The sequence below is a fragment of the Astatotilapia calliptera genome, chromosome 23 (genome assembly GCF_964374335.1).
Source record: "Astatotilapia calliptera chromosome 23, fAstCal68.1, whole genome shotgun sequence".
In the NCBI taxonomy this organism is placed as follows: domain Eukaryota; kingdom Metazoa; phylum Chordata; class Actinopteri; order Cichliformes; family Cichlidae; genus Astatotilapia; species Astatotilapia calliptera.
This window is the reverse complement of record NC_137443.1, coordinates 3,639,347-3,650,435: the sequence shown is the minus strand read 5'-3', so window position 1 is coordinate 3,650,435 and position 11,089 is coordinate 3,639,347.

Here is an 11,089-nt window from a genome sequence, read left to right as displayed (position 1 = left end):
TGAACTCCCCAGAGCCCGTGTGTGGGATCATTTTGACACAGAACAGAACAAAAAGCAGCCAAGATCCAAATAAGAGCTTTGAATGTCTTTCAAGAAGCCCAGAGAACTTTTCTTGAGACTGAACTTGTCACGGTTCTGGATCATTTTGACCCAGCTTTTTCTGTTTCTGTTTTGGTGTTTTTCTAAATTATGATTTGTTTGGGGTTTTCAGTTGTGCTGGTTTGATTTTGTATTAAGGGTTATTCTTGGTTTTGTTCTCTTTACGTTATTTCTTGTTCTGGCCTCTAGTTTAAGTCACTGTCTTCTCTGTTTTATGTGTTATATTCTGCCTGTCGAGCTCTCTGTGTCAAGTTTGCGTCTTTGTGATTTGTTTCTTATTTCCTGTTTTATTTTGATAGTCCCAGTCCTATGTCAGTGTATTCAGTTTTACCTGCCCCTGTCTCGTTAGCCCTAATCTCTCCCAGCTGTGTCTCCCTCCTGTTTCCCATTCCCTGATTACTCGCCTGTGTATATAAGCCCTGTGTTTGCCTTTGTGCTCTGTCCTGTCGTACTGTCGCCATGCTGTGTGGTTCTCGTGGTCCAGTTCTGAGTTTAGTTTTTGTGAGAGTTATTTTCAAGGAGATTTTTCCAGCATTAAAGCTGCGTCTTGAGTTCCAGTCCTGTCTTTGTGAGTCCTGCATGTTGGGTCCCTTTTCCTGCCTGCCTGCCACACAGCCATGATAGAACGACGCGACCAGTACATGGACCCAGCAGAACTCGTCCCATCTGATGAGCTTAAGGAGGATATAATTTATTCAGTGAATAAATTATGTGACCTGTGGCTGAATCATCCAGAGGAGGAGTTTCAGCGTGCTGTAACCTACCGGCTACAGCAACTGGTTTCCGGTCTCCCCTGGCTTTTGGACTCTCTTCACCCACTCATACAGGAGATTTTCCTTAATGAGCTTCATCTGCATTCCCCTGCTGCTACCACTTACTCACCCAGCTCGGAGAAGGATGTGCTGCCTGCCGGATTTGGAGTTGCCCGGCTCACCGGAACCATCACCGAGGAGGAAGTGACGGCTGCGCCACCAGAGCGTCACCCCTCAGCCAGATTTCGCGATATCACTCACAGGCTGTGGTGAGTGAAAAAGACAATTTTTCTGTTGCTTTGGACAATGGGACTATTTATTCTGGGGCTATGTTTTTTGGATCAGCTGCCCAGCCTGAAGCGCGTTCAGCTGCTCAGCTGTCCCCAGTTCAGTCTTCAATTCTGTCAGCCACTCAGTCATCATCATCTCTATGCAGGGAGGAAATCTCATTCCCACCCTGGGTGTTTCTCATAACTTAGCTGCTTTAGGTACATTTATTTACTCCAGGGCCTCCCCAGAGGCTAGATCTCAGTCCCCAGCTGATTCTGGAACCCTGAAGATTAAGCAGCCACCTGAGAACTGCACCGTGTCAGCGCTGCCAGAACAAAGCCACTGTCCTGTGCAGCTCCAACCAGCTTCGTTCTTGCCAGAGGTCTCCGTGCCTGTTGGTCTCCGTGCCTGCTGGTCCTGTCTCGTCCCTGCCAGAGGTCTCCGTGCCTGCTGGCCCTGAGCCTGTCTCCGCTGGAGGGTTCGGGGGGGCCCGTTCAGCTGCCTGTCTCCGCTGGAGGGTACGAGGAGCCGCTTCAGCCATCTCTGCTGAGGGGCCCGAGGAGCCGCTTCAGCCGTCCGTCATTGATGAAGGGTCGGAGGACTCGCTTCAGCACCTTGTGGCCGCTGACGGCTCTGAAACCAATCTGCCACCTCCTGCGTCGCCTGCAGTGCCTTCATCAGGGGCTTCCACGCCATCGCCTGCAGCGCCACCACCCGCAGCTGCCACGCTGCCGTCTGGATACGCAGCTGCCACGCCTCGTCTGGTCCCGCCTCGTCTGGTCCAGCTCACCTCTGCCAGCCACTTTCCAGGCCTCTAGCTGGACTTCATCGCTGTTGAGGGCAACCCCCTGAACAAGGTCGCTGCCGCCACTGCCTCCCGCGTGGTCTGCCTCCGGACCTGCTCTGTCGACGCTGCTGCCGTCAGCGCGGTCGGCCACATGAACTGCTTTGTCGCCGCCACTGCCTTCCCTGTGGTCGGCCTCTAGACCCGTTTTGTCTCTGTCACTGGCCTCCGGGTCGGCCACCTGAACTGCTCGGACTCCTGTGCTGTCAGCCCCCGGGTCGGCCTCCTGAGCAGTCTCAGTCGACTCTAGTTTGGTTAAGTTCCTGGACCCCCTACCACCCACTCTTCTTTGTTTTATGTGTTATATTCTGCCTGTCGAGCTCTCAGTGTCAAGTTTGCGTCTTTGTGATTTGTTTCTTATTTCCTGTTTTATTTTGATAGTCCCAGTCCTATGTCAGTGTATTTAGTTTTACCTGCCCCCGTCTCGTTAGCCCTAATCTCTCCCAGCTGTGTCTCCCTCCTGTTTCCCATTCCCTGATTACTCGCCTGTGTATATAAGCCCTGTGTTTGCCTTTGCGCTCTGTCCTGTCGTGTTCCAGTGTTTCAGGTCCTCAGGTCCTCTGTTCCGAGTTTTGTGTTTTTGTGAGTTGTTTTCAAGGAGATTTTTCCAGCATTAAAGCTGCGTTTTGAGTTCCAGTCCTGTCTTTGTGAGTCCTGCATGTTGGGTCCCTTTTCCTGCCTGCCTGCCACACAGCCATGACAGAACTACAGTCTAGTAATAGTAAAGCTATTATATTACCCTACATTTGTTTTTACATGGTTCAATATGTCTGTCATCATCTTGTTAATTATGTCATGTTGTTGTTGTTTTACATATTGAAGAGATTGGACATAAATCAACATGTGTACAAACAGTAGGCTATAAGAGACAGTGATAAACTCCCTCACTGAGAGTGGGGTCATACAAGCAATGACACTCATTCCCTTTGTTTCTTTGGGACTCATTAACTGAGAGTTTATGCTTTATGTGAGAAGGTGAAAGTTGTCCACAAAACAAGCAAGTGAATGTTTGTGTAAGGTAAGACTTTGTTGGTGCTAAAAGTTGTATGAAAGTGTAAATGTTACAAACACTATACTTAACAAATCCTTCCATCACAAAATGAGAAATAATAATAATAATAATGGATACTTTATTGATCCCCATGGGGAAATTACTTGTTTTTCTCTGCATTTGACCCATTCACTCAGTGAAGCAGTGGGCAGCCCACTAAGCAGGCGCCCGGGGAGCAGTGTGTAGGGACGGTACCTTGCTCAGGGGTACCTCAGGGTAGCCGTTAAGTGGATTCGAACCGCCGACCTTCCGATCATGGGGCGACCACTTTACCTACTGAGCTATCCCTGCCCCAAAAAGGGAAGCAATTGATGAGGGGTTAAAAATAGTACCTTCTTTTTGAATGTAGCAATAATTTATGCATAATATGTGCATAACTGGTTATGCACATAACAACAGATGAGCGTAAGCTCTTGGACTCAACTGGGGAGAGATTTGTTATCTACCATTTACATCTTCAACAAATATCATCAGTTGTAATTTCTAGTAAACAACATTTATATCTGAGATAGTAGTTATGCATAATAATAATAATAAATGACCTAAAGTGGTATTTATACTAGCTTGTTAAGGAGGTTTTGCTTCTGTCACACACTAGGAAAAAAAAATCATAACTCAATGAAAGAAGTCATGTTAGCACACAGACCTAGACTTTTATGGCATGCAGGGGAAAAAAGCAGTTTGTGCCTTATGTGAAAACTACCTTCCAAATATTCATACTTAGAGAAAAATGAACAAAACAGAAGTGGAGTGTAAAAGTTATTTTTATAAGTTTACTGTCAGGGCCGTAAGTATTTGGACAGTGTCACTTTTGTATTTTTACCTCTGTGCATCACCATAGTGGATTTTTAAAATCAAATAATCAAGATGTGACTGAAGTGCAGACTTTCAGCATTAATTCCAAGTGTTTAACAAAAGTATTGCTTTATCTTATTAAGAATGAGATTTTTATACTTATTTCTGTACTTGTAGAGTCAAATAAGCATAATTTTCAGTATAACAATTGTTTTTAATTCTTGGTTGAAAATCAAATTCATTCAATGACTGTTAGGAGTCCCAAACCCAAAAGCTGTGTTTCTTCCCTTGAGATGAACAAGTTCCCTTCGGTTGTTGTTTGTTTGTGTCTCATGCTTTTTTTTAGTGACAAAAGCATGGACGACTGATAAGAGAGATCAGGTGACTGACTTTGCTATTTGATATTCATGCATTACTTTTTGGTTCATTATCCCCTTTGCACTGCAAAGCACTGTTCAATCAATTTTGCAGTATTTGGTTGAATCTTAGCAGACAGTGTACCCTTCACAATTTGTCCTGCTACTTCCATCAGCAGTCACAGCATCAAACAGTAGTGGCCCAGTTCCACTGGCAGCCATACATGCCCATTCCATAACATTGCCTCCACTATCTTTGGCAGAAATGTGGTATGCTTCAGATCACAAGCTGTTTCTCTCCTTCTCCAAACTTTGTGTGCATTTTTAAAATTAGAAACTGTTATTAAGAAAAAAACCCCAAAGTGAAGCAAACTAAGATATTGAGGACTCTTGAAAGTTGTATATTCAGTATAGACTGCTTAGATTATGCCTACGTATTTAGTATTATATGGGTATTTGTGTGAATACTGCTGGTAAGTGGAGGGCATGTGTATTGCAAAGTCTGTTTAATGTCTGGACTGGGTGATAAGTGAGGAAAATGCCTTCACTCTGTGGTTCTGTAGACATACAAATCTGAGCAATTCAACTGAGGAGTAAACAAACATGGTGTCTTTACTTTATATTCCATCTATTATATATAATGCTTTGAATAGTATGCCCATACCAAAGGTCAGCCATTCAAAGCAACAGACTATGCATACAAGAGGCGAAGAAGAGAGTGCAGGCAGGGTGGAGCGGGTAGAGACGACTGTCAGGAGTGATTTGTGATGGAAGGAGGAAGAGCGAAAAGGCAATGCTATGACGTCAGGTTGGGAGACAGTGGCACTGGCAGAAAGACAAGATGTGGAGCTGGAGATGCTAAGGTTTTCATTAGAAGTGATCAGGAGCTGCAAGATCAGAGAGACAGAAAATTACAAAGAAGATTCATGGATGTAGTGAAGGAAGACGTGCATGGGATTGGTGTGACGGAGGAGCATGCTAGGGATAGGGTGAGATGGATTTAGATGATCCACTCCTGTGATGCCTAAAGGAAGCAACCAAAAGAAGAAGATGAAGACTTTGCCTGGTATTCCAGACAAACTACAACTTGTGAATCCTGATTTTAAGACATGCCCAGAGTCCTGACAGGGAGAGAGCAGATTTCTCCTGTATTGGCTTCCCTTCATTGGCTCCCTGTTAAATCCACAATTGAATGACCTTATAGTACCATATTAACCCATTAGAGCACTTCACTCTCGCACTGTAGGCTTAGTTTTTGTTCCTAGAGTATTTAAAAGTAGAATGGGAGGGAGAGCCTTCAGTTTTCAGGCCCCGTTTGGATTCAGGAGACAGACACTATCTCTACTTTTAAGATTAGGCTTCAAACTTTCCTTTTTGCTAAAGCATATAGTTAGGGCTGGACCAGGTGACCCTGAATCCTCCCTTAGGTGTAGGCTGCTGGGGGATTCCCATGATGCATTGAGTATTTCCTTTTCAGTCACTTTTCTTACTCACTATGCGTTAATAGACCTCTCTGCTGAATCAGACTTGTTATTAATCTGTCTCTCTTCCACAGCATGTCTTTATCCTGTCTTCCTTCTCTCACCCCAACTGGTCACAGCAGACGCCCCCGCCCCTCCCTGAGCCTGGTTCTGCCGGAGGTTTCTTCCTGTTAAAAGGAAGTTTTTCCTTCCCACTGTTGCCAAAGTGCTGCTCATAGGGGGTCATATGATTGTTGGGCTTTTTCTCTGTATGTATTATTGTAGGGTCCACCTTACAATATAAAGCACCTTGAGGCGACTGTTGTTGTGGTTTGGTGCTGTATAAATAAAATTGAATTGAAAGACAGAGTGGATCATTAATCCAAATTATCCTTAATTTTCTCTGATTCCTGGATTGAGGGTACACTGAAAACCCTAACCCTAACTAAACACCCCGATTCAGTTTAAAAAATATTCTGCATGTGGTGTTAATACAGGAGAATTAGCTGTGCATCACAGGGATCTGGGACTGAACCATGACCCACGAACACCATGCTGTTATGGGGAGGACTACCTGTTCCAGCTCCAGATGAGAGGCAGATGTGAAGCAGGGATTATATTTAGTGTCTCATACTGTCTCTCTTTTTATGACTCATTTTCTGTTAAGTGTACTGTATGTTTTATAAACTGCTTTAACATAAAATATGTGTAAAATGAAATGTAAGAAATACATAAACTGTGCATTAAGTTGTAACTATTTTCATTTGTTAAAAGTCAGCTTGACTGTTACAATGTAACAGCTATCACCCAGTGTCTTTTTTTAAGACAGAGCAGAAAGTCAGAGAAATGTAAACACAGAGAGGACACACTGCAGACATTACAACGTGATGTAAGTGATTAGATGTTAAAATGTTCATTAGAGCACACAGAAGATCAGATGTTTTTTTTTTTTTTACTCGGTACATATGTTTTTCAAAAGAAGAACTCACGTCAGGAGGTTCAGACTGTCCAATCTGAGACTCGTTTGGAAGCTGTGCTATCCTGACAACCTCACGAGCCCCAGCAGAATGCTACAGGGTAGCAGTCAGCTGATAGGCCTCAGGGCACATTAGGGTTTGTTCCAGAACAACTGCTTTGCACAGAAAAGTAAAAACAGTAACAGAGGTGGGTGTTTGTGACATGGGCATTTGTTTGCGATGATTGTGAATATGTGCGGTCGTTTAAAATGGATCGCTGGATGCACTGTATGCGATTAGTGATTGCTCTGCCTGAGTGCAACTTAGACACGTGGTAAGCACTAAGTTGTCACAAGAGTCAAAGTGAAATGCCAACTGTGCAGCAAAGAAATGTGATCTCATCCCATGTGATAAATGTTTCAGAAATGATGCACTGAAAACACATTTAGTAATCTTGGGATTGATTTAATAAAAGCCAAATATACAGAGGTTTTTTGTAATATGAAAAGTGACACTGTAATGCAATTAAAACTACTACAAAGTAGTTAAATGTTTTTTTAATTACTAACTTAAGTATTAAAATGGTAATCTATGATTTGACAAAGTGTGTAAATTATTTTGGGTAAGGTACTGGGTAGCTGGGGAGCTAATGGATGCCTACTTTGGTAGTTTGTTTTAATTTAACATCAACAGGAACAGGAAATCAACTTTTTTGTACGTTGTAAATAAAACTTGGTGTTGACATAGTTTGGGAGGAGGTGGAAAACCAACAAGCAAAGCATTTTGGAGTAGTTTCACTATCTGCAGCTGATCTGTTTCACCTTTTGTAGTTCCTTATTTCACAAAGTAATTAGAAAAGAATGGGAGGAAGAAGTTATTTCCTTACTCCTCAAGTGACTTCCTGGGAATGACTTTTTGTTTTTTAAGTGTGGCTGACCGCGTTCATTTCTTTACCGAGCTCATGATTATCAACTTTTTAACCACCACAGCTCACCCAGTGTAACACAAAAAATGTCAAGCTGTGTAAAAACACGAACCTCCTTTTTTAACTTTAAACATCTGTTTTATTCTTCGTATACTGAGCTGTGTTTAATGCATTTAAAACATATATTAAACTGTACTTTTAATAAAGTACGACAATAGAAATACCTTGTGTAACTGGTCTCCTGTGCACGTACATCACTGCAAAGTGTTTACAATGTTGCTAGAATAATGCTGACCTATACATTTTCTGTTTACAATGTTTCTTTCTTTATTCTTTTAAGGAACAGTGAAGCTTTGTCCTGATTTCTGTCTTCGTTTTAAATCTTTCTCTTCTGTCTGATGTGACTCAGAATAAGGCCTCTAAATATTTTTTCAAAACATATGACAAATTATATGTAACAGTATGCTTTCTTTTACACTGTAACTACCATTCCACAAGGGGGCAATGCTGACTTATGTATTGTTCAACTCAGGAGCTCGAGCTTGGCACTAAACTACTCTGTTTCACAAACTACAAGTTTTCTTAACCATTAGCTCTATTAGTTCTACATTTAGTATACATGTCTGGGGGGTTTTCAAAAGTTTTATAGCAGTACATTTTAGATATAAGTGGTCTTATTTTCAGGGTACTGGCTGGCATGTTTCCATCCCAGGTTTCTCTAGGCTTATTAACATCCCTCATCTTCTACACTTAGTGATCCTGCATGGACACAAATTCTAAGAAATGCAAACACGGGTCCTGACAATCCTGTCTCTAGCCCCAGGTAGTTCTGGAACTTTCTACCCACCTTTTGTAAGACATACTTGCCGTTACCCGTTCTCATTCACTTATTCAGGATATTCACTGGAATTTCATTCTCTTTCTCTTTCTCTCTCTCTAAACAGGATGTTTGTGTCTCAGCGGGGACGCAGTAGACCAGTGAAAAGCTGATGATCTGATAGCCTCACCGTGGAGTGTCTAGCTTCCCCAATGATGTGACAGATTAACTGGGATTTAGGGCTTCTATTTGGATTCCCCACTAAACCAACACACTGAAAGAGACAGCAAAACACAGGAGGTCGTGCAACCGACAGCGTGTGTTGAGAGTGAGGCACCCCCCTCCCCGTGTGATATTTCACATTGCTTCTCAGCCTCACGTGTCATACCCAAGCAGGCTCACACTCTGTGTAAAAAAAGAAAGAAAGTAAATGTTCAAAGAGATCTCAGGATGTCATACTTCTTATCTACAGGAGGTGATCTCTGATTTGTTTGGGTGCTAAAGATCAAGTGCGGTAAAGAATGTTAGCGCTGTTATATATTATGACCAATAATACAAAGATGAATACAGTCGTAGGTGATATAATAAGACTCGGGAGACTTGAGTTTCCGTGTATTGTGTTGGTGTGCGTGTGAACAAACTCCAGTTAATGTTAGATGCCTGCCTGGGCAGTGATTTGGTAGCACAGGATCTGAATCATGAGTACAAGCTATTTCATGGCAAAACAATGTTGCCCAGTGTGAGTTATCAAAGCACGACTTAGAAGAGAGGGGAAACCTGAGGTGGGGCAAGACTGACATTTTTTTCCTTTCCTGTGCTTTTGCAGAGTCTTAATTGTTTCATATAAAGTGACAAATGCAAATTGCAGAGTTACTTTTACTGAACTGGGAATAACTTAATGTAAAATACAAAAATATATGCTATGGTTACACTCATATCCTAACAGCATATTCTGTCCTCGTATTTTATTAATAGTCTGCATGACTTTTCCTGTAGAAAAAGATGTTTTCGTGGAACAGTTGTGGGCATTTCCTGTGAGACACAACAAGCTCAAATAAAAACACAGGAGTGGAAATTTGTATGTGGTTCTGCCCTGTCCCCTTTTAGTGCTGCTCCACCCTCTGACTCCCATATCACTCTCCGTTTCACAGAAAGTCTCCAAACCACGTTTCCTCAGATTTACCATTTTTGGCCCCAACTTATTTCATTAGTAGCTCAGCAGCTGAGTTGACTTGAAACATTTCATCTTTTTTTAAAAGGCATCGTTTTTCAGGTAGTTAATGTGCAACATTACCAAATGATGCCCGTTGCACTAAAGCGTCAACAAAATTCTATTTTAACCCAGAAGAAGGATCAAAGCAGGTCAAACATCTCCCATCTGACTGACACAAGTGATTCTCTGTTTGCAGGATTTCCGTTCGTGTTATTTTTTCAAAATATGTACAAGAACCTGAGTGTGAATTAGGGCGGTAAGTGGTGTCATTAAGTCACTGACGCCCAGACACATAGGCCTTTCACTCTGAAGACCCACTGGTGTGTGTACACACAAGTCCCATAGATACAGCACACAACCTGTCTACTGTTCCCAATCCACAGTTAATCTGCGATCGTAACCAGCTGCCTTTTACTGGCTCACAGTCATATGAGTGGATACAGGCTGTTTGAAATGTTACGCCATTACTTAACGGTCGCTGGTTTGCTACTGTAGATCACATAAGTCACTCAATCTTGCTCCATGGAAATTGTTCATATTCCTTATTGATTTTTTAAATAGCATTTTTCAGTTTATATTTATATGTGTTTGCAATGATCATACTTAATAACGAACAACCTAAACTAAAGTAGGAAAACCTGTCCCAGTAGCCTGTGCCCGTCTCTATTCTGATTGTTAACAAAAGTGGTGTGGTAATTTTCCATGATGACTGTTTTCCCTTAAACGGTTTACGGCTATATTGGAAGTAAAATGTTCCAAGACAACAAGAATGCCAAGTGAGCGAGTGCCTTTGTGGTGACGGTCTCAGAGAACTGGCAGTCCACTGAGAGGTCAGGTCTTTATCTTTTGGCATGTGTCCACAAAAAACAAGACACAAAAAAATCCATTGGGTTGAGAATTGCAGAGGAAACAAAGAGGCCCAACCTCTTTAGAAATGCAAGTTTCCCTGTTTTTATTCGTCTCACCTTGATAAGCCTTTGCTCTGATGAGCACCTCAGCAGTATGATAAGGTGCAGAACCAAGATGGGAACTGTAGCAGTACAGCAGGCTGAAATATGGGTGCTGGAGACAAGTTCAAAACCTACAAACACAAGATAAATTGCCCTTCTTATTTGCGACTGCTAGCTTTTCATAACAATTTAGAGATCTTATCTAGAAGACAATGTTTTAAGAAGTGTGTGCATGTGTGTGTGTTTCCAGAATGGTGGCTTGTAAAGGTGACGGCTGTGTTGGAGACATATGTCTACTTTCCTGTGGTTTGATTGTTTTACTTTAGCCTCCAGGGAAAATGGTCCAGAGGTCCAAGGCGAGGGCAAGGTCGTGGCAGTTGTGCATTGTGCAAGGTTTGTGCGTGTCTGCATGTGTGTGTGTTTGTGCATGTCTGTGCAAATGTCAGATTTACTTTACCTCAGTCAGAGACGTTGTGGAGACATTGGCTTTATGGCTTTCCTGTAGGAAAGGATGATCTCACAAAGCAGGCAAATCTTTAGTGCTTATACAGCAGCCGCACAAAGCTTATACAGAACTGGATCTGACACACTGCTGCTGGAT